The sequence below is a fragment of the Oreochromis niloticus genome, linkage group LG22 (genome assembly GCF_001858045.2).
Source record: "Oreochromis niloticus isolate F11D_XX linkage group LG22, O_niloticus_UMD_NMBU, whole genome shotgun sequence".
NCBI lineage: Eukaryota > Metazoa > Chordata > Actinopteri > Cichliformes > Cichlidae > Oreochromis > Oreochromis niloticus.
In genome coordinates, this window is record NC_031985.2 from 13059283 (window position 1) to 13083997 (window position 24715).

Below are 24715 nucleotides of genomic sequence, written 5' to 3' on the forward strand. Positions count from 1 at the left end.
TTAACATACAAGTGATGACCTTTGACCTTCATCAGATTTTATTTAATGTTCTCAGAGAAAATATCATGTCCCCTTCATGTAGCTGAAGCTGTGCAGGTCTGCGATCAGCAGCTTTCTGAAACACCAAACTGACTTACTGTTTTTAGGCTCCAGTGGCGCAATCTGTCAGTGTGTGGTATTTATATGACAGTAACCTGCAGAGTAATCCTGAGGTTGTGAGTTCGAGCCTCACTGGAGCAATGCTTAATATAATTTAATCCTTAGGGATTGTTAAAGGATTCTGATATGCTGCTATATAGTGGCACAGTTAAATTGATGATTAATCTATTTGTCTTTAACTTTATCAGTAAAAACAGCTGCAGTTTTCACTGACAGCACATCATGTGGTACTTTAACCTTTGTGCTGTTTTCGTCAGTTCATTTTGTAGTCAACATGTGAACATGTTGGATGATCTGTCAGCTGTCATTGGGTGCTGCTGAGATCTGAATCTGAGGGCAGCTCCTGTAATTACAAAGAAAACAGAATCATCACAAACCGTGAAATATAACGTTTATCCCTCTAATCTGAAATAAAGCTGATCCTTTCCTGTCCTTATCAGTTGGTCCTCACACACGTCAGGATCTGAAGTTCTGCACTTACATTTTTTTTAGTTCTACAATTCTGCTGACAGCTGACATTAGCTGTTTATTTAAAAAAAAGACAAAGCCTTATATATTAACAGATTTTCTAGTATAATCTTTACCTTTGAGAGATGATGGAGCAGGAGAGGGGTGGGGCGGTGGGGGATTCTCTGGCTGGCTGGAGCGGCACCTAATAACCAACTCGCAAAATAAAACAAAATAAAAACAAACCAACAAACTTGGGCTGTCAACGTTTTACAACATCATTACGATTAACATGATTATAGATTTTTAACGCAATTAATCCATCTGGATTAACTCAAAATCCCTGAAATGTCTCTGTCAATGCAGTTTATCTATTCTGTGCTCCAGATAGGTTGATTGCGTTAAAAATTTTAATCGCGTTAATCATAATGATGGCGTTAACGCTGACAGGCCTACAACAAACACAAAAACTGAAGACATCGACTTATAATTTGCACCGATGTGTTTTCTTAATTCTATCACACACATATAGGCGAAAAGTGAGTGCGAGGGTCCTCAGTTACCCTACTTGCTGCTGCTGCTGTGCTGAAGTCTCACACACAACCTGTCGAAAGGGGATGGGGCGGGCTGCTTCCAAATTGTGCACATTTCATTCATAATATTGTCAATCCAAGCCCATTATGTATTAATTATTTTTCAGGGGTTGTGTGAAATCCCAGAAAAAAAACCTATAGGTGTAGGTCTATTAGTCTATTAGTTTATGTTGAGGGGTTGGGTGTTCATACTGGAGTACGAAATTACTGATGGAAGATGGATAAGAAAGGGTCAAAGCCATCAGGTCCTCAGTTTAGAAAAAAAAAAGAGAAAAGAAAAGGAGAAACAAGTAAAAGACACAAGTAAGCAGACGTGTCTTTCGATAATGGCAGGTATTATGTTTCCTGAAACAAGATAACATTCATTAGTTGTGATTGGGAAAACTTCTGTTTACCTTTGTTAGCCACTTGGCTGTGCTAGTAAACAGTAGACAGACAGTAGACCCTGATGTGGCTTATTGAATCTTTTGGACTGTGTTCAGCATAATATCAGTTAGCCATTAATTGGAAGAGGTGTATTGTTGATTTGTCTGCTATTCTCAATGTATGTTGAATTATAATGTCTGCTTGTTAGCAATTTGCATACACGCTCTCTATAAAATATTTATATAAAATATTTATCTGGTTAAATTCAGTATGGTACAGTTTTCACAATAACATCTGGTAATGTACAATCCTTAATATGTTTTATGTGTGCGTGTGATCTTTGATAGTTAGCATGAAAGTCTCCACAAATTCCTCTTCTCTACAACTCACACTCCATGTCTGCAAAGTTTTGACTCCAACCACTGCAATACTTCTCTTTTTTGCCTTTATTGGATAGTGAACTCAACTACCAACTCACAACTAAAAAGGATGATTTTCAATGATTTTTATGGTTTTTGAATATGATGTGAAGCTGGGATAAACTTTAAAATTTTAGTTCTCACGTTTAAGTGCATCCATAACCTTGCCCCTCCTTATCTGTGTGATCCTCTTTATATCACCTCTGTTTCCCGCTCTCTCAGATCTTCATCTGCCAATTATCTTGTTGTTCCTTCTGCTCGTCTTATCACTATGGAGAACAGAGCTTTCATTCATGCTGCTCCTCGGCTCTGAAACTCACTTCCTCCAGTCATAAGAAATATAGATTCCCTTCCCTTATTTAAGTCACAGCTCAAAACATACTTGTTTAAACTGGTTACTCGCTTTAATACAGATCTTACTTGTTGTCAAATCTTGTTTATTTTTTTGTTATTTTAAATTTATTTTTAATCTACTGTTTTATTCATCTCTTTTTTTCTCTTTGTAAGGTGCCCTTGGGCCCTCAAATGAATTGTATTATTATTATTATTATTTTTGAATCGACTGTATTGAATTTGAGCATAACTGTCTTTTGGGGGAATATTTCACCTGATAAGGGATGAAACTTGGCACAGATTGTACAGTAGGTGGACCAGAGGAGGAATGTGTTGAAAGTTTGACGTCAACGATCAAGGATGATTTTTAATGAAATTTGAAAGGGACGCAACCAGGCTGTCTCAATCCAAGTTGTGCGCGCGCGTGTATGTGTGCGAAGGTCTATTATTTGCGATCGGAAACGAAGGAGAAAAGGCGCTGCCGTGAAGGCTAGTGCAGAAGCGTAAGAACATTTATGCAACGGATAAGAGGCGGCTGGCTTGACTTAAATTACGGCTCATTTAACTGACCTATCCCAGACATCCACATGTACACATATCTACTTTCAACCAATATGTATTCACAGGTAATATCAGCTGATGGGAGCCCTCCTGTTTATTGGTTTATAGTATTTCGGGTAAGTTGGCGGGACGTGTGAGAATCCAGTTTTCGCCGGCTTTTAGTGGATCCATCGACGACGAGGAGGACGCACCGGAGATACGCGCAGGGAAAGGATTATTACGTTTTTAATAAAACAAACAAACAAACAAACGCTCGTTTTTCGGGACATCGTATAGGAAACATACAATGTTTTATAGTCGAAGGAGAGCTCACATCAAGGACATGAGTGCTGGGACTCTTATGTTGCGCCTCTGCTTGGGTTTACTGTCCGTCTGCGTCCCGCTGGGCTCTGCAGGTGAAGTTGAGCTGATTTTAAATGCATTTGTTTTGAAATGATTTGTAAAATAACTGGAACTCACTGAGAAATAAGTTCGCATTATTATGTAAATGTATAGGTATGCGTGTAGACGACCTGTCAGGTTTCACGTCAGAGGAAGGAAAGCTGGGTTAGAACCGAAAGGAAACTTTTTAACATCTGCCTCAGCGGTGTCTGATAAATACGTTTGTTCCAGCATGTAAAAGACTCACGGTGGCTTATGATGAGAGACTGAAGCTCCTCAAACTCACACACACACACATAAACACAGCCGGAATATAGACATCATGGCGGGAGGAGAGCGTTAAAATCAGCCCGTCTTAATAAAAGAAAAAGAAAAAAATCCAGATGTTATTTTGATTCTTAGATATGGCAGAACTTTGAGCCCTTCGCTGTTTCTCTGTGTGTGCGTGTGTTGGGGAATATGTACAGTCTTGGTTTAGAATTGGCAGTAACACCACCTGTCAGGAATACCAGAGACTCGGACAAAATCAAATAATCTAGAGAATCTGATGTGAAAAGTCAAATACACAAACAAGCCGAGCAGATCCCGATCTCTCCTCTGCCTGTGTGTTAGTTCTTGTCCATATTTACTTTGTGATTGACGTTAACATATTGTTATGATGTCATCGGGGTTTGGTTGTCTCAGATCAGTTCTTTCACATAACCAGGAAGTACTTTTTTGGTTGACCCCATGCTTCTGGAACCTTCCTTACGCCTTTTTTTTTCCTTCTTTTTTGAACCATACAGGGTACTGCATTAGGGTTGGGCAATTGGACAAATTGATATATAATATTTTATATTATATTATATTATATTATATTTTATTTTATATATATTTTTACAAGGGCGATTTATTTATTTATTTGCCCACGAGTAAGTTTGCTAATAATGATGGAGTTAATAGAAGCAGTCAACAGAAAAAAATAATAATAATAGCGCTGTTTTAACAGCACCCCCTTTCATCTGCGAGCAAATGCACCCTCCTCAGAGTGCACCCAAATGCTTGTTGATGAAGCTGCAGAAGCTGGTGATAGCCGCATACTGATGCCAGATGATGGACACGTACATGCCCATGCAAGTTAGTCGTGTTTGAGTACTTTGCTCACACTACACACCTGCACAAGCGGCACACCGCTTTGGTTACATCTTTAGGTTTACCTCTTTCATCTGGTTTAAAGCCAAAGAAATCCCAAATTGGCGACTTTATATTCTTTTAGTGCTGTGAGCATTAACGCGCCGTCATCACGACTAACGCGATTAACAATTAACCCATCTGGAGCACAGACTGAGTCAAAATCCCTGAAGTGTCTCTGTCAATACATTTCGGGCAGTTTGTCCAAAGTTTGTGGATTCTGCGCTCCAGGTGGCTTAAGTGCGTTAAAAAATTTTAATCGCGTTTATCGTGAGGACTGCGTTTTTAGCTCCCTTAATGCTGACAGCGTGTTTTTTGGAAATTAGTTTGTCCATGTTTGGACTTCTTCTGTATGAGCAAATCAGTCCATGCATGACTATATTGCTCCGCCCATCAAAAAGTCTGTGCATGCGTGAATATATCATCCATTGGCAATTGTTGGACTGACGATTGCCGGTTGGAAAATTTTTTGGGTTTTCGCCCAACCCTATTCTGCATTTTAGGGAATTTCCAGATGTCCGCAATCTCTCTTTCTCTCTCTTTCTCTCTCTTTCTCTCTCTCTCTCTCTCTCTCTCTCTCACAGAAACACACAGTGAGTGGAGACTGTTGTTACCTGGAATGCTTTCACCACATTGCTTTATATCTTACTCTGATATTATGGAGCACCATGTATGGAAATAATGATGAATTGAACATCTGAGTGAAATGATTTCCAGTTATCTTCTTAATATGCTCATCTAACTTTATTTGATTCCTTTAATACATTATACACACTCTCATCCTTAGTATGCAAATTCACAGCTTACATGATTCATTTAGTCTACTAGCTATAATCTCACTCCACATGATCCACCAGTATGTCCAACATATTACTCCGTGGGTAGCCTTCTTTCTCCTCCACCATTTAAATACTGTTACGTCTTTCAACCTGACTGCGTAGGATTAGATTATAATCATTATAGATTATAATGATCAGCAGCATTGAAGGGCTTCAAAGCTGCTGATCATTATAATCTAACGGCGCATGTTTCAGAAGTTGCTCCTGTCAAACGAGAAGAGCTCAGGATGTAGTGCAGAGGAATAAAAACCCAGTCTCTACTCAAATCCCAGAAAATTTTAAAAATAAAAAAGAACAATGTAAATTCATAATGCTGATTTAACCCAATGATCATCACTGCTTTGCATTAGAATAATTACGCACACCCCACTTTTCAGTTATTTATTTGTAAAAAATGTTTGGAATCATGTATGATTTTCGTTCCACTTCTCACGTGTACACCACTTTGTATTGGTCTTTCACGTGGAATTCCAATAAAATTGATTCATGTTTGTGGCTGTAATGTGACAAAATGTGAAAAAGTTCAAGGGGGCTGAATACTTTTGCAAGCCACTGTATATACATGTGATTGAAAAATATTGAAAGTGATCAGAAACTTCAAATAATCTCCAAGATCCAGCTGTGACCAATTAGAGCACACAAATGATTGATCAGTAGTTTGTATCTTAAACTTCATATGAATTAATTCATTTAAAAAAGTGATTACCATATTTTTTTCGGAGTATGAGGTCCACTATAAATCCTTTAATTTTTCTCACAAATCTACAGTGTGCCTTATGTATGAATTCTGGTTGAGCTTACTTACCTCGAACAGATTTTATGTGGTACATGGCGCTCAAAAATCTGTCAAAAATGGTTTAGTACGACTTTAGTAAGCGACGTAGCCGCACCGTTTGATGGACTGTCGGAGCATTATGGCTACCATAGTCAGGAGCCTCATACGTACTGTGCTTCAACATAATATTACCGTATTGTGTGTATAAAGGCCCCCAAATGGCACCTGTTAACAGACATGCTTAACGAAGCGGATTTCAAACTCCAGGCTATCAGTCAAGCAGTAGAACATGGGAATAGAGCAGCTGCGAGAGAATTCAACATTAATGAATCAATGGTATGAAAGTGGAGGAAGGAAGAAGAATGAGTTGAGAAAAGTTTGACTTATCTGATTGTTTTGTTTTGCTGAATGCGCCTTATAATCCGGTGCGCCTTATGTATGAAAACAGACCCGTTCATCGACCGTGTGCCTTATGGCCCGAAAAATATGGTACAGTAATGCAGGTTATAGGTCAGGTTACGTTTACAGAGTCCAAATTGGGTCAACTCTTAACAAAATCAGAGTCATCATTAAAACTTGCCTTCTGGAACGGGGCCTGGGTTTTAATGGTTAAGGACACATCAGTTTGCCAAACTCTAGTATGCAGTATGTACTTTACTCCCTCTGCTTTAGGTCTCTGTAGCTCCTCCTCTAGAAGTTGTACTTTGATCCATTTGACCTCTCTTGCTCTGTGTTATTTTCTCTTTCAGTCCAAATAAACATGACAGCTGAGCATGGAAAGAAGGTCATTCTGCCTTGCCAAGTTCCAAACAGCAGCAAACCCATTGTAGGCATAGAGTGGAGCAGACCTGATCTGGAGCCATACTTTGTTCTTTTCTACCGGGATGGGCACTTTGAGTTATTATACCAACATCCATCCTTTAAGAACCGTGCGTATCTGCAGGACAGCGAGGTGAAGCATGGCAATGTCTCTTTGATTCTCGAGAATGTGATGACAGATGATGAAGGAATATATGAGTGCCGTGTTAAAACACGAATGGGCCACAGGAAGAGAGCTCATCTCAGTAGTGACCCCATCGGCACCATCAACATGACTGTTGTTCCTTCAGGTGAGTCTGTTGATTTCACTTTATGATCAGAGGTGAACCTGCTTCCTTCCCTTCGTGAGAGAGAAACCAATCAGATGTTTATTTGCTAAAGTGGATGCTCATCTCCTAATATGCCATACACATTTCTAACCATCACTAACACACTCACACTCTGATTGAAGCACTGTGGGCCAGTGGTTATATGGAAAAGAAATAGTAAAAACGTATATGATTTACTCATGAAAGTGGCCACTTTCATGACTAAATCATATTAAGGCTTACATGATTTACTCATCAAAGTGGCCACTTTCTCATTACTTTCATATATTGTTTTAGTAAGTATCCAAAACATACAAGTTTCGTTATATAATTTTTCAAGGGATCTTATATCTGTTTTCACTCTTGTATGCTTTTCATACAAGTTTCACACAAGACAGATACAAACTTTATAAGATTCATATATATATCTTTTCCATATGGGTTAAATTTAAAACTACTAAACTTTTAAAGGTACGCTGTCTCCTTTCTCTTCTTTGTAGAAAGCAGTTTTTGGTCTGAGTGATGTGATCAGAGTGTAGTAGATAATGTCTGACAGCAGTTTGAAGATGAAATGGATTCTGTTCTGTTCTGTTCTTTACTCATTACCTATATAACAGCTGACATCTCACATTTGTTTCTTACCTGCAGCTAACATAGGAGGAAACACAGAGAATGGTGGGAAGGAAGATGGAGCCAGAGGAGATCTTGCACTGATCTGCATTGCCCTGCTTCTGTGGGTTTTTTTTAGTTATTATTTTTAGTTTAGCTATATATAATCTTTATGATCTTTAGAGAAAAAAGAATCAAAAGCAGAATCTGAGACAGCGCTCATCTGAAACAAAGCAACCAGCAAATTATTTAGGGATGTAACAAATCTTAAAGCTAGGTCAAAAAAACAGTCAAAAAGGTGAGAGTATTGGGTTGCAGTTCCAGCTTCCTGTATCAGGTTCCCCAGGCAGAGCTGTTAATTCCTAGTTAAAGCTGATATGCTAAAAATGTGTTTGAGCAGCACGCAACAGCACCCAAGCAAGCACCCATTCAATTCAGTTCAATTCAATTTTATTTATATAGCGCCAAATCACAACAAAAGTCGCCTCAAGGCGCTTTATATTGTACAGTAGATAGCACAATAATAAATACAGAGAAAAACCCAACAATCATATGACCCCCTATGAGCAAGCACTTTGGCGACAGTGGGAAGGAAAAACTCCCTTTTAACAGGAAGAAACCTCCGGCAGAACCAGGCTCAGGGAGGGGCGGCCATCTGCTGCGACCGGTTGGGGTGAAAGAAGGTTCCCATTACTGAGGACAACAAGCGAGCACACATTGAGCGCCAGTGCCCGTCATTGGGAGCACTAGTCAAGGGCGGCACACATCGCAGCAGATGAGGGCCAGCTCCCAAACTGCAAGTACCCGTTAAGGACCGGCGCCCATCACTGCAGACGACAAGGGATCACCCGTCGAGGACCAGTGCTGGTCACTGGGAGCACCTGTCAAGGACCGGTGCCCATCACTGCCGACGACAAGCGATCACCCGTCAAAGACCAGTACGGGTCACTGGGAGCACCCATCAAGAACCAGTGCCAATCACTGCTGACGACAAGCGATCACCCGTCAAAGACCAGTACGGGTCACTGGGAGCATCCGTCTGGCGACTGTTGCTTAGAGCGCCCATTGAGGACCCGTCAAGTATCGGACCTGTCACTAGGAATGCCTGTCGGCATCATCCAGTCACTGGCAGCAGCCTTGGAGGACCTGTCAGGGACCAGCACCAGTCACCGGCAGCGCCAGCCATTCATCCATTGGCACCGCCGGCGGCAGCCAGTCATTGGCAGCGTCCATCGAACACCAGTGCCCGTCGTTGCGGACGCTGAGTGAGCGCTCGGCGAACACCGACATCTGTCTCTAGTTCACCCGTCGAGCACTACTGCCTGTCACTGATGCACCCATTGAGGATCCATGCCTGTCACTCCACCCGTTGAGGACGTCACACGTCGAGCGAGCACCCGTCGAGGACCAGCGCCCATCACTGCCGACGACAAGGGGTCACCCGTCGAGGACCGGCGCCCATCACTGTCGACGACAAGGGGTCACCCGTCGAGGACCAGTCCCAGTCACTGGGAGCACTCGTCAAGGACTGGCGCCCATCACTGCCGACGACAAGTGAGCACCCGTCGAGGACCGGCGCCCATCACTGTCGACGACAAGTGAGCACCCGTCGAGGACCGGCGCCCATCACTGTCGACGACAAGGGGTCACCCGTCGAGGACCGGCGCCCATCACTGCCGACGACAAGGGGTCACCCGTTGAGGACCAGTCCCAGTCACTGGGAGCACCCGTCGAGGACCGGCGCCCATCACTGCCAACGACGAGCACCCGTCGAGGACCGGCGCCCATCACTGCCAACGACGAGCACCCGTCGAGGACCGGCGCCCATCACTGCCAACGACGAGCACCCGTCGAGGACCGGCGCCCATCACTGCGGACGACAAGTGAGCACCCGTCGAGGACCGGCGCCCATCACTGCGGACGACAAGTGAGCACCCGTCGAGGACCGGCGCCCATCACTGTCGACGACAAGTAAGCACCCATCAAGGACCGGCGCCCATCACTGTCGACGACAAGGGGTCACCCGTCGAGGACCGGCGCCCATCACTGCCGACGACAAGGGGTCACCCGTCGAGGACCAGTCCCAGTCACTGGGAGCACTCGTCGAGGACCGGCGCCCATCACTGCGGACGACAAGTGAGCACCCGTCGAGGACCGGCGCCCATCACTGTCGACGACAAGGGGTCACCCGTCGAGGACCGGCGCCCATCACTGCCGACGACAAGTGAGCACCCGTCGAGGACCGGCGCCCATCACTGTCGACGACAAGTGAGCACCCGTCGAGGACCGGCGCCCATCACTGTCGACGACAAGTGAGCACCCGTCGAGGACCGGCGCCCATCACTGCCGACGACAAGGGGTCACCCGTTGAGGACCAGTCCCAGTCACTGGAGCACTCGTCAAGGACCGGCGCCCATCACTGCCGACGACAAGTGAGCACCCGTCGAGGACCGGCGCCCATCACTGCCGACGACAAGGGTCACCCGTTGAGGACCAGTCCCAGTCACTGGGAGCACCCGTCGAGGACCGGCGCCCATCACTGCCAACGACGAGCACCCGTCGAGGACCGGCGCCCATCACTGCCAACGACGAGCACCCGTCGAGGACCGGCGCCCATCACTGCCAACGACGAGCACCCGTCGAGGACCGGCGCCCATCACTGCGGACGACAAGTGAGCACCCGTCGAGGACCGGCGCCCATCACTGCGGACGACAAGTGAGCACCCGTCGAGGACCGGCGCCCATCACTGTCGACGACAAGTAAGCACCCATCAAGGACCGGCGCCCATCACTGTCGACGACAAGGGGTCACCCGTCGAGGACCGGCGCCCATCACTGCCGACGACAAGGGGTCACCCGTCGAGGACCAGTCCCAGTCACTGGGAGCACTCGTCGAGGACCGGCGCCCATCACTGCGGACGACAAGTGAGCACCCGTCGAGGACCGGCGCCCATCACTGTCGACGACAAGGGGTCACCCGTCGAGGACCGGCGCCCATCACTGCCGACGACAAGTGAGCACCCGTCGAGGACCGGCGCCCATCACTGTCGACGACAAGTGAGCACCCGTCGAGGACCGGCGCCCATCACTGTCGACGACAAGTGAGCACCCGTCGAGGACCGGCGCCCATCACTGCCGACGACAAGGGGTCACCCGTTGAGGACCAGTCCCAGTCACTGGGAGCACTCGTCAAGGACCGGCGCCCATCACTGCCGACGACAAGTGAGCACCCGTCGAGGACCGGCGCCCATCACTGCCGACGACAAGTGAGCACCCGTCGAGGACCGGCGCCCATCACTGCCGACGACAAGTGAGCACCCGTCGAGGACCGGCGCCCATCACTGTCGACGACAAGGGGTCACTCGTCGAGGACCGGCGCCCATCACTGCCGACGACAAGGGGTCACCCGTCGAGGACCAGTCCCAGTCACTGGGAGCACTCGTCAAGGACTGGCGCCCATCACTGCCGACGACAAGTGAGCACCCGTCGAGGACCGGCGCCCATCACTGTCGACGACAAGTGAGCACCCGTCGAGGACCGGCGCCCATCACTGTCGACGACAAGGGGTCACCCGTCGAGGACCGGCGCCCATCACTGTCGACGACAAGGGGTCACCCGTCGAGGACCGGCGCCCATCACTGCCGACGACAAGGGGTCACCCGTTGAGGACCAGTCCCAGTCACTGGGAGCACCCGTCGAGGACCGGCGCCCATCACTGCCAACGACGAGCACCCGTCGAGGACCGGCGCCCATCACTGCGGACGACAAGTGAGCACCCGTCGAGGACCGGCGCCCATCACTGCGGACGACAAGTGAGCACCCGTCGAGGACCGGCGCCCATCACTGTCGACGACAAGTAAGCACCCGTCAAGGACCGGCGCCCATCACTGTCGACGACAAGGGGTCACCCGTCGAGGACCGGCGCCCATCACTGCCGACGACAAGGGGTCACCCGTTGAGGACCAGTCCCAGTCACTGGGAGCACTCGTCGAGGACCGGCGCCCATCACTGCGGACGACAAGTGAGCACCCGTCGAGGACCGGCGCCCATCACTGTCGACGACAAGGGGTCACCCGTCGAGGACCGGCGCCCATCACTGCCGACGACAAGGGGTCACCCGTCGAGGACCAGTCCCAGTCACTGGAGCACTCGTCAAGGACTGGCGCCCATCACTGCCGACGACAAGTGAGCACCCGTCGAGGACCGGCGCCCATCACTGTCGACGACAAGTGAGCACCCGTCGAGGACCGGCGCCCATCACTGTCGACGACAAGGGGTCACCCGTCGAGGACCGGCGCCCATCACTGTCGACGACAAGGGGTCACCCGTCGAGGACCGGCGCCCATCACTGCCGACGACAAGGGGTCACCCGTTGAGGACCAGTCCCAGTCACTGGGAGCACCCGTCGAGGACCGGCGCCCATCACTGCCAACGACGAGCACCCGTCGAGGACCGGCGCCCATCACTGCCAACGACGAGCACCCGTCGAGGACCGGCGCCCATCACTGCCAACGACGAGCACCCGTCGAGGACCGGCGCCCATCACTGCGGACGACAAGTGAGCACCCGTCGAGGACCGGCGCCCATCACTGTCGACGACAAGTAAGCACCCATCAAGGACCGGCGCCCATCACTGTCGACGACAAGGGGTCACCCGTCGAGGACCGGCGCCATCACTGCCGACGACAAGGGGTCACCCGTTGAGGACCAGTCCCAGTCACTGGGAGCACTCGTCGAGGACCGGCGCCCATCACTGCGGACGACAAGTGAGCACCCGTCGAGGACCGGCGCCCATCACTGTCGACGACAAGGGTCACCCGTCGAGGACCGGCGCCCATCACTGCCGACGACAAGTGAGCACCCGTCGAGGACCGGCGCCCATCACTGTCGACGACAAGTGAGCACCCGTCGAGGACCGGCGCCCATCACTGTCGACGACAAGTGAGCACCCGTCGAGGACCGGCGCCCATCACTGCCGACGACAAGGGGTCACCCGTTGAGGACCAGTCCCAGTCACTGGGAGCACTCGTCGAGGACCGGCGCCCATCACTGCGGACGACAAGTGAGCACCCGTCGAGGACCGGCGCCCATCACTGTCGACGACAAGGGTCACCCGTCGAGGACCGGCGCCCATCACTGCCGACGACAAGTGAGCACCCGTCGAGGACCGGCGCCCATCACTGTCGACGACAAGTGAGCACCCGTCGAGGACCGGCGCCCATCACTGTCGACGACAAGTGAGCACCCGTCGAGGACCGGCGCCCATCACTGCCGACGACAAGGGGTCACCCGTTGAGGACCGGCGCCCATCACTGCCGACGACAAGGGGTCACCCGTCGAGGACCGGCGCCCATCACTGCCGACGACAAGGGGTCACCCGTCGAGGACCGGCGCCCATCACTGCCGACGACAAGGGGTCACCCGTTGAGGACCAGTCCCAGTCACTGGGAGCACTCGTCAAGGACTGGCGCCCATCACTGCCGACGACAAGCGATCACCCGTCGAGTACCAGTGCTGCGTTCATCATACGCAACCTATTGCTATTATTGCGAAACTGAAATAAAGAATTTTTAAATGCGTGGTGTACGTTTTATTTTAATGTCCGCACTGTAAGTATTGTTACATGAGTCTGCTGAAATGCTGGGCACTGTAATCTAAACAAAATTATATGCAGCTGGTGTGGCTTTTATCATGTCTCCTCAGATCACGCGATACACTTTGCCATTCAGAAGGATGGCTATTAGTCACAAATTTCCACAAACCCAATTAGGCTAGGGCCACCGCTAACCCGTCTCGTTTTTGGCTCAGTATGCACCTGATCTACTTTGGTTTTTTTAAAATTTTAACACGGTGAGTGTCACTCGGTTAAAGAGATGAATGTATGGTTCAGCCTTTAACGGCATTCAGGACAACAATTAACACATGGAGGTTACTGCGGGTACTCAGAAATGCTCCAACAGCTTAAAAAAATATATACTCTGGTGAAAACTTGGAAAAAAATTCCTTCATGGTCACTTTGTTTCCTGTTTAATTCTTTTTTTTTTTTTTTTTTCTTTTGCTATTACTAACGATTATGTGGACATTGTTTCTGACTAGCAAAATCTATTATTCAGGAAAGGACCTGTTGTAGGACCTGGACCTCTGAAGATGTCAAAATTGTCTTGCGCAACAATCACTTGGGTAACCATAAAGATGCTTTATCCAATGACAAACGGGTGAAAGCGAGAAACATGGAAAAATTAATCCTGAGCAAATTTGGTGTAATGAAAAAGGTTTTTCCAAAGCTTCTGAGCTGCAACCTCAATTGTGGTTTCTCTAGACCAAGATGGCACCGAGTATGGCAGCCTTGTCACGAGCTCCCCCAAGCAACAGTTGCTTTTTGTGTTTGATTTTACTTTTACCTTATTTTTTCCACCAGTAACATTATGGTTTTTTTGTATATGACCACCAAACTTTACTGAACATAAGAGCTAGACTCTCTCATCGTTCTCTGGAGTTCAAGTTTGCAGACCCCCCCATTCATCTTGCCTTTGTGCTGGGCCCCTGGAGGCCGCAAACGCAGAAGCAGAAGATCTGGTGTTCTCGTTCAACTGATACGGCGCAGTCTCTGGGGAACAAGCTGTGTGAACTTCGGGCATGGATCTCATTCCAGTAAGAGATGTGGCACTGCTGCGTGATGTGCCTCACAGAAACCTGGCTATTCCACAAGGTACCGGACTCTGCCATACAACTACCAGGGTTCTCTGTGCACTGCACAGACAGGTCACAGGCACTAATTGGGAAAAGCAGAGGCAGTGGTATATGTTTCATGCTCAACAACAGCTTGTGTGATTATGCGAACGTGCACCCGTACCTGAAGTGCCGGCCATTCTGGCTACCGAGGGATTTTACAGCAATGATCATTACGGCTGTTTACATTCCCCCACAAGCTGACACCGACCGAGTACTCAGGGAACTACAGCGCGATCAGCAGTCAGAGAACCGCACACCCAAAGGCGGTTTTATCACGACCGGTCCACTGTTGGTCCGACCAATCAGAGTTCTTGCTGCAGGACTGTTTTGATGGCTGCTGACGACATTGATGAGTACACAGACTCAGTCTGCGGATTTATAAAGAAATGTGTGGAAGATGTTGTCCCATCCAGAACAGTTAAGGTTTACCCAAATCAAAAACTGTTGATTAACAGCAATGTTCACACGGCACTGGCGGCACGGAACGCTGCTTTTGCCTCCGTGAACACATCGGACTACAAACACGCACATTGCCAAGTCAGTAAGACAATTAAAACAGTGAAATATAAGTACAAGGACAGAGTGGAATAACAATTTGACAATCCTCTGAGTATGTGGCAGGGACTAAACACAATCACAGACTTTAGAGGGAAAATCAGCAGACCGCAGTCCATGGCCTCTCTCTGTGAGGATCTAAACGTATTCTACGCTAGATTCGACCCAGGAAACACAGCAAGACTGGACAGGGTACGCATTGGGTATGACATCAGCGTGCACACTGTGTCTGTGGAGGATGTGCGGAGGTGTTTCAGACAGGTGAATACGCGCAAAGCTAGCAGTCCTCAAGTCTTCCGCGGCTCAGCTGGCTGGAGTGTTTACACACACCTTCAACCTTCCCCTCTCGCTGTCTGTAGTCCCAGCCTCCTTCAAAATGGCTACCATCGTCCCTGTACCCAAATCCTCCACCATCTCATCACTGAATGACTGGCGACTGGTAGCCCTGACCCCCATCATGAGCAAATGCTTCAAGAGGCTGGTCAGGGACTTCAACTTCTCTGCACTACCCAAGTCACTGGACCCTCTGTAGCATTCCGCTACAACAGGTCCACTGATGACGCCATAGCCCTAACACTACATACTGCCCTCTCGCACCTGGAGAAGAGAGACACGTATGTGAGAATGCTGTTTGTAGATTACAGCTCAGCATTCAATACCATTGTTCCTTCGAAGCTGGACAGGAAACTGCAGAATCTATGACTGAGCAGCTCCCTCTGCAGCTGGATCCTTAACTTCCTCTCTGACAGATGCCAGTTGGTCAGATTGGGCAGCATCACCTCATCAACTGTAAAAATGAACACTGGTGCTCCACAGGGGTGTGTACTGAGCCCTCTCCTGTACTCACTCTACACCCATGACTGCACGGCCACTAGCAACTCCAGCATCACCGTGAAGTTTGCGGATGACACAACAGTGGTGGGCCTTATCACCAAAAGTGACGAGACAGCTTACAGGGAGGAGGTCAGTGCTCTGGCTCATTGGTGTCAAGAGAACCATCTCACCCTCAACGTCACGAAGACAAGGGATTGATAGTGGACTGGCGGAGGGGTAAAGAAGCACATACCCCCATCACCATCAATAGCATTGCTGTGGAGCGAGTGAGCAGCTTCTGTTTCCTAGATGTACGTCTGGCAGAGGATCTGTCAGTACACACAAACAAAGCAGTGAAGAAGGCGCACCAGTGCCTCTTCCTCCTCACGAGACTAAAGAGATTCGGCATGAGCGCCCACATCCTCCGGACTTTCTACCACTGTGCCGTTGAGAGCATTCTCCCTGGATGCATCGCTACCTGGTATGGCAACAGCACCACTTACAACCGCAAAACTGTTCAGAGAGTGGTGCGATGTTCTGAGCGGATAACTGGAGGTGAGCGTCTCTCCCTCCAGGGCATCTACAGGAAGCGGTGCCTGAGGAAAGCGGGGGAGATCATCAAAGACTCCAGTCACCTCCGCCATAAACTATTTAAACTACTTCCATCAGACAGGAAGTACTGTAGCATCTGGTCCTGAACCTGCAGACTGAGCAACAGCTTTTTCCATCAGGCCACCTGATGGAACAGTGACACTTCATAGACACCTCACTCTCACCTACCGGGAATCCAACACTATGCACTCCATTTTGTACCTATATGCCATTTCTTTTGCACAATATTCAACAGCTGACTTGGCTATTTTTGACATAAAAACATACATTTTTTTTTGTGCATACATCCTTAAAATTGTACATATATTTCTCACAACTCTCACATTCCTGCTCTTATAATTGGCTTGTTTCTTACATTCTTGTATTTTGCACACCACTGTTGCTTGTGAGGCTTGCACAAAAGAATCTCACTCACATGCGCTGTACCAGTGTACTAGAAATGTGATGTGACAATAAAAGTGATTTGATTTTGATTTGACAGGTCATCAACCCATTAAAAATATTGCGCTAATGTGTGCAGATGGCAATCTCCAAGCCTCACGTTCCCCAGACCTGAACACACTTGAAAATCTCAGTGACTCTGTCCGTGATGCCAACAAATGGTGCACGTCCCTGAGTGCGCCTGTCAGAACACCAACTCCCATTGCTGAGTACCACAAGCGAGCAACCTCATCTGTGAGTGGGTTGAAGAGCTGAACGGGTCGGTCAGCCATTACCTCTGTTCTGGATTACAGTTAACACGTGGAGGTTACTGCGGGTATTCAAAAATGCTCCAAAAGCTTGAAAAATTATACATTCTTGTGAAAACTGGGAAAAACTGGTTGTTTCTGACTGGCAAAATCTGTCATTCAGGAAAGGACCCGTTGTCCGTGTCTCCCAAATGCTTACAGGGCTGTGATGACATTAAAGTTGTCTTGTGCAACAATCAGTGGGGTTACTGTAAAGATGCTTAGTTGAAAACGGGTGAAAGAAAGAAACATGAAAAATTTGTTCTGAGCCAACCTGGTGTAATGAAAAAGTTTTTTCCAAGGCTTCTGACAGAAACTAGATGGTAAAACTTTGCATGTGATCACATATTGAGACAAATGTTTTTGAACAATGTTTATTTATTTGTTATCCAATCTCTCATTTCAGATACAGAAAGTCTAGAGCATGAAGTCATAAAAGTGGACTTTGTATGTAGTTGAATCCCAGAATTTCACAGGGCAATAAGAAAGAAATGGGTGTCCTGAGGACGTGGGCTGCCTCACATGTCTTTAGGCCAAATCACCAATGTCCAACATGGAGTCCCAGTGTGTCACCTTCAACCACCCAAGCAGGAGTCAGGGTAAGACCTTATAACTGTAGCATCCATACCAGTGCAGGAAGTAATTGAATATCTTGATTTTTTTTTTTTAATTTATAGTCACATAAGGTGTTCAGTTTTGCCAGCTGTGGCTCTGGGCCATTTTTTCATTTTCTACATCTCATACAGATGATTTGGTGAGAGAAATTCAGTGTAACAGGCGACTCCACAGACTATTTTTAAGGATACACACAGAAATTCTAACGTCATCCATTTTGACAGCTCATTTGTTGTCATCTTTTTTTTTCCAGAGTAATCCACTGAATGAACACAGTGATGTTATACAGTCAAAGAATGGTGACCAAAACACAGCAGAAGGAAAAATTAAACTCAACTCCCAAGGTAATGGTAACATTTTTAATAAATACTCTATTTATAAAGTAATACAAATGAGCAGAAAATGGTTAATGGTATAATGTCAAATGCATTTGCAACAAACATTAGACAAAATATTGGTTCCATCACACACTGATGTCGTTCTGGTTTATTGTTAACTTACAGAAACCACAGAAGGTGTGTCAAATGTTCTGTTGACCCACTGAGAGAGGCATCATTTAAGAAACCCCACGAAGACTGAAGCTCATCGCAGGGATCAAGCAGGACTCATGATCTTCACCAGCAGCTCCCTTACAGGGAAATTTTCAGAGCTCCACCATAGGCCCACCGCAGAAGATGGATAAACCCAGCATTTCATGAACACTGTGATGGAGACCTTTGCTTTTTTAATTTTAGATGTACTCAGATAATCCTCTACACTACTAGCAAAACCCAGTGTAAAAGATTTTTAGAAGTTTTTAGTCTAACATACAAGTGATGACCTTTGACCTTCATCAGGTTTTATTTAATGCTGTCAGAGAAAATATCATGTCCTCTTCATGTAGCAGAAGCTGTGCAGGTCTGAGATCAGCAGCTTTCTGAAACACCAAACTGAGTTATTGTTATTAGGCTCCAGTGCAATCTGTCAGCGTGTGGTATTTATATGGGAGTAACCTGCAGAGCAATGCTGAGGTTGTGAGTTCGAGCCTCACTTGAGGCAATGATGCTTTACATAATTTCCTTAGGGATTGTTAAAGGATTCTGATATGCTCCTATATAGTGGCACAGTTACATGGATGATTAATCTATTTGTCTTTAATTTTATCAATAAAACAGCTGCAGTTTTCACTGACAGCACATGTCATACTTTGACCTTTGTACTGTTTTCATCTGTTAATTTTGCAGTCAACATGTGAACATGTTGGATGATCTGTCTGCTGTCATTGGGTGCTGCTGAGATCTGAATCTGAGGGCAGCTCCTGTAATTACAAGGAGAAGAGAATCATCACAAACCGTGAAATATAACGTTTATCCCTCTAATCTGAAATAGAGCTGATCCTTCCCTGTCCTTATCAGTTGGTCCTCACACACGTCAGGATCTGAAGTTCTGCACTTACATTTTTTTTAGTTCTACAATTCTGCTGACAGCTGACATTAGCTGTTTATTTAAAAAAAAGACAAAGCCATGTATATACTAACAGATTTTCCAGTATAATCTTTACCTTTGAGAGATGATGGAGCAGGTTTCCAGGTTCAGTATGCTGCTGCATAGTGGTCACCGGCAGGAAAACAGACAAACATACGGAGGTGTTATCACCAGTGTTTGAGCTGCTGCATATTGGACAACAAATAATATTAATGCTTCAAATCATTCCTCTCAAAGGATATAAGCTGTATGGAGTACTGCACATGTAACTTTGAATGATTCTTAATGAGGTGTTGTTGCATTTTTTTTTAACTTGAATAAAAACCTGAAAGTTTCATCTCTATTAACTGCAATATTCCACAAAAAATAAAGGACAGTTATGCACAAATTCAACACAGCTTCTCAAAAATTCATTAAAAATCATCTTTGATAGCTGATGTCAAGCTTTCGAGACATTCCTCCCATGGGCCAAGTTTTATCAGAAACTGCTTTCACACTTCAAAAAAATTAAAGGACAAGACTGCTCAAATTTAAAAACTTAAAGGAATGTGATAATTTCATGTTAAAAATGTATTCAAAATCATCTGTGATACTTGACATGAATTTCTGAACGTATTCTTTTCTGACACCCACACTATATGTGTGTTTCATCTCAATTCTGGAGAAATTAAAGGACTTTTCTGGTCAAATTTAACATGCTCAATAGATTATAACATTACATAAAAAATTAATTAAAAATCATATTTTATTGTTGACATGAAAATGTCAGTTGAATACTCCTCTCAGTTACCTTCTCTACATGTGTGCCAACTTTCATCACAAAATGCTCCAAGATTCCAGAGAAATTAAAGGAAATTTCTGCTCAAATTCAATAAGGTTATTTTAATAAACATAATTTTACAAGAAAAAAAAATCTTTGATAGTTGACATGAAAGTCTCCACAAAATCAACTTTTTTTTTGCCGATGTGTTGATGCCGCCCTGGGTAACCGCCCATGTTGACCATATCAAACATGCTGATAGGTTTGTAGCTTAAACCTATTCGCTGGAACGTTGAAGGCAATGTGATTACACAGCAAGCAAGACACGAGTAGGCAACATTCTTAATGTTTCACGTGCACGGGAGAGAACTGGACAGGCGCCGTTCCTTCGCTTGACCCCAGTTGCTCTCGTCCGCTCTCCCGTAACACTGCTCTTTTATTATGGTTACATGAATATGCATAGGTTCATTAACATATGACCTCTTATATAGGTATACATGTGAACAAAGAATACCTTGTGTGTGTGTGTGTGTGTGTGTGTGTGTGTGTGTCTGTGTGTGGGGGTCAAACTGTGACCCCAGGAAGACTCCCCAGAGCCGTCCATCTAAACAAAAGGCTCTTAGACTCAAACAGATATACGTGTGTTTGCTATACCATATATCAGCAAGAGAAGATACGACCTCTCCTAGGAGGTGTGTGATCTATGCCAGAACACTCTGAAGAGGAGTGAACGCACTCCCCTCTTCATGCTACACAGATTTGTTACACACTATTAAGGATCAAACCTCCTATCACTACACAATCAATTATATACTTCTAAGCATATATGAGTAAATATTTCTAAGCATAAATGACAATAAACAATACAAATCTAACACATGCCACTGCTTGTATGTTGTACCTTCAATGCTACTCCATGCCAAGTAGTGGGCATTCCAATAAATAAATACACCAGTGGTTCAATTTTTTTTTCTGCCATGTAATATTCTGAAGCCAAAAAAAAATGCCCACACAAAATGTGGCTCAGAAGGTAGAACATGTTGTCTTATGCAGTCTGCATACCAAAGTGTACAAAATTGGTCATAATGTAGAAATCAGTAAGTGACAACTATGCATAGAATGGAATGAACTTTGAGTGGTCACTAAAATAAAAAAGCACTTCATAAATACCAATACTCTGAAGAATCCCATGTTTAGAAACGCAGTAATCTTTATTAATAAAGCAGTGTCGAGTAGTGGAAGAGGAAATAAAACTAAATATTAATCTAAGTAAAGAAAAGCTACTTAATTATACAAAAAAAAAACCAACCCAACAAATTCAAAAAAACTTTATAAAATCTCAATGCATTTTAAATACTAGTTTTGTAATTAGATGAACATGACAAAATATATCAAAATATGAGCATGTGAATAAGGAAGAAAATAATCGGTAAAATTTAAATAAATAATTTAGTACAAATAACACTGTATTAAAGGGTAAAGTAAGAGGTTTTTTTAAATAAAAAGTAAAGCCCCTTTGCAGTACCCCATTATTAAGCTGTAAAGTATTAAACATGGACCCGAGTCCCTTTGTGGCCTAAGACAGCATGGCAATCTCCTCCCATTGAGGTTGTCGCTGCTCCTCAATCCACCATAGTACTGGGTTGAAGTCAGTATTCTCCTGTTTGCATCTCCACTTTGCTACATCCACCGCAACAAGTCCCCGATAGGAGGGCTGTTTCTCCGAACCTGCCACTACACTCCCGTTTGCAGGGTCTGCAGGAAAGTGCATCTGCATTTTTGCATGCTAGCTGGCGCTCTGGCTCTTTAAAAGACATGAGCCACTGCAAGGCAGGATAGTCAGTTCTGACTATGGAGTTAAAGCCCCTAAGGTACCTAAAGTGCCATACGGCATACACCACTGAAAGCAGCTCCCGCTTAGTGACACAGCAGGGGCGTTTGTAAAAAGGCCCCTACCAGTTCTGGGTGTCATCTGACCCAGAACTGTGCCTGATCCAACATGCTGTCATCCATTTGAAGGAAAACAAAGCTATTTTAGGCCTCTGTAAGAAATAATTGGGGCCCCCACAACAGCTTTCTATGGTAAAGTGAAAGCTTCCTGATGCTTAACTGTCCACTGGAAAGTCACACCCTTTGGAACAGTGGTGCGGTTATGCAGGAGAAAACCCCCATGTACTGTCTATAGTGGGATGCCAAGCTCAGAAAGCTCTTCACAGATGTTGGGGTGTCCATGATGCCAACATCACCAGCCCTGTAGCCCAGGAACATAACCTTATGACACATGAAGCAGCACTGTTCATGGAGTTTTAGTCCTTCTAATGACACCCTCTCCATAACCCGTCTAAGGGCTCTAAGGACATCATGGAAGATGGTACTGTGGACAAGAATGTTGTTCAGGTATACCTCACGCTCTCTGGGAAATTCCAGCAAGCAGCTTGCACATTAGTCCTTCAAACATGGTGGGGGCATTGAAACCAAACCATCCATATATATAAATAAGCTTCAGCTCTCCTCTGACTCAATTACATGTGCTCCTAACTTCGCTTTGTATCTTGTGGCTCAAGAGTTGGGAGTTTGCCTTGTAATCCGAAGGTTGCCGGTTCGAGCCCTGGCTTGGACAGTCTCGGTCGTTGTGTCCTTGGGCAAGACACTTCACCCGTTGCCTACTGGTGGTGGTCAGAGGGCCTGGTGGCGCCAGTGTCCGGCAGCCTCGCCTCTGTCAGTGCGCCCCAGGATGGCTGTGGCTACAATGTAGCTTGCTGTCACCAGTGCGTGAATGGGTGTGTAAAGCGCTTTGGGGTCCTTAGACTTGTAAAGCGCTATACAAATACAGGCCAGGCCATAACTTCTACTAGATGCCTGTGACACCAATCCAACAGTCTAGTTTTCTAATTCATGTTTATGATGCCAATTTTGAAATCTTTGTGATTTTTCTTTTCATATAATTCTATAGATTCAAAACTGGGGAATGAAGAAGATTTATGGTTTATGTTTGACCCTTGCAGATCATAGAAGTGCTTGTGGGATATCCTTAACTGAGACAGTGTCCTGCTTCCTGCCTCTGGGTAATTAAGTTCTTGTTTAACCTATCTGTTCCATATATCCCATTGAAGTGTGTTTGGCCTGGGTAGGTTAATGCTTTAAAAAAGGTCCACAAAAGGTGTGAGATCAGCAAGGACAGAGACCCAGAAAACACTTAATAAAAATACAGGAGCACAACACATATACATGTAACACAGGCGGACTTTTTACGCTAAAAAGAAAGATTCTTTAAAATACAAGGGGGAGCAAGCGAGTCAGACACCACGGGCACAGAGATGCAGCAGGTCTCATCAGAAACAGTTTATTACTAGGCCAGGGAGCACAAATAAAAACGCCCTTAAAATGTATGAAATAAAATGTTATCTACTAAAACTAAATAAAACAATTCTAAAACTCGTAAAACTACTACATTCATTAAAAGCCCCCTGCTATAATTATGCCACATGTTCATTATGGGTCCATCAGCAGGCCGGGAATTCCTTCTTTAGAGCTGAGTCCACGCCAGCCTCGTCTTCGGCAGACAAGAAAGAGCCTCCCATCTTCTTGTCGTTCCGCTGGCCCATCACTTCCCAGCCCGGCTTGCGTTCTGCACCCGAATCCATTATGCGACCACCGCCACAGCTCCCCTTGCGTCGGTGTCCTGTAACATAACAAATAGGGGCCAGAACAATGGTCCCAGAAGCGGCCCGGCTCATGGCCATGGCGACCCTCTCCCAATCCAGCTGCACCCAGTAAACAGTAGAGACCCTACTCACAAATGCAGGCAGAGGTAAACCTCTGCCCTGCTGCCAGTCACACGCGTTGTCTCCTACTGTTGCCGTTCCATGAGGTCAGGACTGGGCCGCCGGGTCGCTGTGTCACACTGGCCATCTAGCACTAACCTTCCAGTCTGAGGCCTCTCTCAGTGCTCAGCTAGCCCTGCTTTTAAAAGGTCTTTACACAGCTGATAGGCCACCTCTGGACACACCCATGCCTCAGCAGGTGGTACCTATCAGCTAATTTGTCCCAGGTGTAGCCAGTCCACAGTGGATAAAAACCATGTCACATAAAACACTAAAAACCATGCAATAGAAATAGAATAAAACCATACAAATAAAATGACACTCATAAATAACCACTAAAAATCAGAATAAAAACAATATACAAGATAAATACAAATTTCCACTGTGTGACATACACACATGCACTCATACTGACAGAGGAGAGAGACAGAAACGCAGAGAACCAGGAAAACATACAGCTACAATAACAAAAGTCACAAAGATACCATGCATGCACATTTTGTTTACATCCACACATCCACAAAAGGTCAATCTGTCAGAGGTAATAAAAATGTCTGTGCAGCCAGTCCATATGTAGATTTTGATTATGCAGCAACTTTATTCCTGCGCAACAGAAACTCTAAAGACAAGGAAAGTGTGAAACCTGATAATCAGGTTCATTGGCATTTTTTCCATTTCTGTAGGAACAAGGAACAAAAACAACAGTCGACTTCCTTAAGACCTAAAATTTTTAAAATAACTACACACGCAGACATACCGTTGTCACTGAGCCGTGTGACCCAGTGTTTTTGTGTTTCATTGTATTTTGATTTTCATTGTTTATGTTTTTGTTC

General features: G+C 45.8%; 2 long non-coding RNA genes across 3 annotated transcripts; one reads left to right on the top strand and one right to left on the bottom strand.

Moving 5' to 3' along the window:
* Positions 1–13826: 13826 nt before the first annotated feature.
* LOC100695458 (uncharacterized) lies at positions 13827–19633 on the top strand. 2 transcript variants are annotated; one of them, XR_003216062.1, is made up of 4 exons: positions 13827–17166; positions 17626–17818; positions 18088–18178; positions 18338–19633. It is a non-coding gene; the product is annotated as an uncharacterized LOC100695458 (long non-coding RNA). The 2 variants fall into 2 exon arrangements; XR_003216061.1 differs by having other exon boundaries at positions 13836–17818.
* A 3743-nt stretch (positions 19634–23376) lies between these two features.
* Positions 23377–24274, bottom strand: LOC109196417 (uncharacterized). Its single transcript, XR_002057880.2, has 2 exons — positions 23856–24274; positions 23377–23740 (listed from the first exon to the last, which is right to left on the bottom strand). It is a non-coding gene; the product is annotated as an uncharacterized LOC109196417 (long non-coding RNA).
* Positions 24275–24715: the final 441 nt, after the last annotated feature.